A 3,141-nucleotide genomic window follows, 5' to 3' on the forward strand; every position below is an offset into this window, starting at 1 on the left:
TCAGTCAGTTTCAGGACTGGCTGCACATCTTCCCACTGTATAAAGGCAGAGTTGACATTGAGGAGGAAGAGGAGGATGAAGAGGAGAGGCTGATGGGAAAATACAAGGTACTGTGGATGCAGAGCTGTCTGTCTGTGTGTTACTCATCAGAGAAATGTTCATTATTCCATATTCTCCATCCCATGGGCTCCTTCCTGGTTTATCCGATTGGTTCAGGAGATGAGGAAGACACCACATGTCAGATCACCAATGGAATCCCCAAAACTCACCTATCAAAGTCTTGGTCCAAGTCTACGTTGTCAAGGTACCGGTCTCTCTGTCTATGCACAGCCTGTATTTGTCTCTAAGTCCCTTGAACAGTCCGATATTTAAAAAAATCTCCTTAATGCTGACTTCAAACTGTTTTTACGTTTAAGGTATTCCAGGATATCCAGACATTTGACCCCTAGATCAGGCAGGCACATCTCACATTTTTGACGTAACTGTGAGGCATTCTAGGTTTACAGTCTAAGACGCAGGACATGCTTAAAACATTGTACACAACCACATAAAATGCAACACACCAAACATTAAAATATGTTATAGAGACAGTAAAACATGGATAAAAAGAATAGAAAACAGTACATGACTAAAGTGCTTGTGCATTTTGTGCAAGTAATTCTAATTCTACAGATTGCTGCTGGCACAAAACCGTTTTTGAATCTTGTAGTCCTGCAACCAGGGACTTTTAAACTCCGTCCAGAAGGAAGATACCGGAATTCCCCATTCAGAAGGTGTAGGCTATCTCCTAAGATGGCCATAGATATCCGCTGTAGTTGTTTAGCATACAGGGATGTGGGGTGCAGCTGGGACTCCCCAGTCAGCTTACTTGACAATTTTAAAATTTGATTTAGGGCGATTCTTGTGCTTAACTGAAACACACCCAAACCATGATGCTAAGCAGAAGGATATGATGGATTCAATGAAAGCATGATAAAATAATGCAATCATGGTCTTGTCTATATGAAAATTTTACAATTTTCTCAAGCAGTATAGACGATACTCTCCTTTTTACAGACAAAGCAGGGAATGGAAGGGCTGGAGCATTTGGTACATTTTCAAAACCTGTGAAGACTCCCGACCATATATGACATGCATCACTACACTATTTTAACAACTAAATGTTGTTCATAACTGGACTAAATTTAAAAAAAAAAACAATTATGTAGACTACTTACTTTTGTGCTAGAGGCAAAAATAATCATGAAAATTGACCAAAATAACCGAATCTGCGAGTTGGGCAGGCAAAATGCTCAGGTTCTGAGATACTCCCGGTGTGTGGTATGAGGTATGGTGGACCCGGAACAAAACCAGACTTGGCTAAGCAGCTAACCTTTTTCAATGGAAGAAACAACCAAATTCAAATTCTGTCCTTCACAATATCCTTCTCTATTCAGGATTGGAATTTAATGCAAAAATACTTCAGTATTTACTCAGAACTATTTGAACATTCTTCCAAAATTGAAGATTTGATTTGCGTTAGGGCTGTGCAATTAATTGAATTTCGGTTTCGATTTCGGCTCCCAACGATTACCAAAATAGTACAATCGAGTAGAAACGATTATTTTGCCAAGCTCTTTTTTGTAATTTCCTCGTTGACCTGGAGAACCGGTTCTACAGCCACCACAGAGCCTCCTGTGGTCTGGCTCTTTACTATGACACGTTAGTACCACAACAACATCACGTTAGTCTTAGAACTAGGACACATTAAAACCAGAATAATGATCTGTTGATATAAAGAATTTCAGATGGTGTGTGAAACTAGATGCTAGCAGACAGTTTAAGTAGCGCCTACAGTATTAGTACCAAAACTACAACACATTAGTACGATTACTACAACAGTCAAAAAATGTATTCAATATGTTGCTACCAAAACTGTGACACAAGTACCAGAACTAAAACATGTGAAAACTAAAACTGTAAAAGAATAATGGACGTGGTCTCCATGACATCACCCAGAGGTGTCTGAAGAGCCAAATAAAGCTCAAAGTGGGTGGCTCCGGCATGTTAATACCAGAAAATAATGAATATGTTATGTACTACACTACTTGTCAGAAGAGTACCTGTCTCTTCAAAATGTGTACATAACTTCCGTGACCCGTATATATACGTCTCTCTCCAGCGAAGGCTACAATATGTGGCGTGATGCAGAAAAGCCGTCTGCCATTTTGTCTGAGCTCTGCAGGAAGAACAGCATTCAGTCTCCAGAGTACAGAACATCTGAGGTCAAAGTCCTCAACAAAATCTTCAAGATCCCACCTGACGCAGTACCTAACGGTAGGACAGAGAGACAGTAAAGGTTGACCAAGCCAGACTCTGTGGACAGTAGGGGTGGGGGGAAAATATCGATACCGCATAATATCGCAATATTTTCAGTGGCAATACTGTGTCTATACACAGTTGCCTAGTATCAATATTGCAATATGTTTAAAATGGCAATAATATCGTATTTTGGCATAAGTATCATGGTGATATTGTATCAGGAGGTGTCTGGTAATTCCCAGCCCTATTATACAACAGTTTTTGTTGTTGCTGTTGTTGTTGTAAGGTCTTCTGAAGAAGAACCAGCGGTCTCCAGAGGAAGAGGCAGAGATGGAGGAGCACGCAGCCCTGAGCGTGCTGCGGCGCTGGGGGGAGATGAACGAGTTCCTCCCTGGAGCCATTCCTCTGGTCCCAGAACACGTGAAGAGCCGGTCCCTGCTGAACCAGGACAAACCTGGACTGCCACAGGTAAACACAAAATTAACAATAACTACAGTCACAACAACAGTAACATACTAGTACTACTACACATCATCAGCAATGTTTGTGCTTCAGGGTTTCCTTCAAATGTGGGTAGACATGTTTCCTAATGATGTCCCGGCTCCGCCCCCCCCGTTAACATCAAGCCCCGCCTACCTGAACAGTAGGTCAACGCAGTACAGTGCAGTTGAACAGAATCTGTACGGTACAGTGGAGTTGATTATAATCTGTATAGTACAGTGCAGTTGATTATAATCTGTATAGTACAGTAGAGTTGAATAGATTATATTGAATACAGAAGAGTAATAGAATCACTGAGTAGTTGAATAGAATAATTGAGTAAAGTAGAGTCACTTAAAA

Source organism: Etheostoma cragini, chromosome 4 (assembly GCF_013103735.1).
Source record: "Etheostoma cragini isolate CJK2018 chromosome 4, CSU_Ecrag_1.0, whole genome shotgun sequence".
Lineage (NCBI taxonomy): Eukaryota > Metazoa > Chordata > Actinopteri > Perciformes > Percidae > Etheostoma > Etheostoma cragini.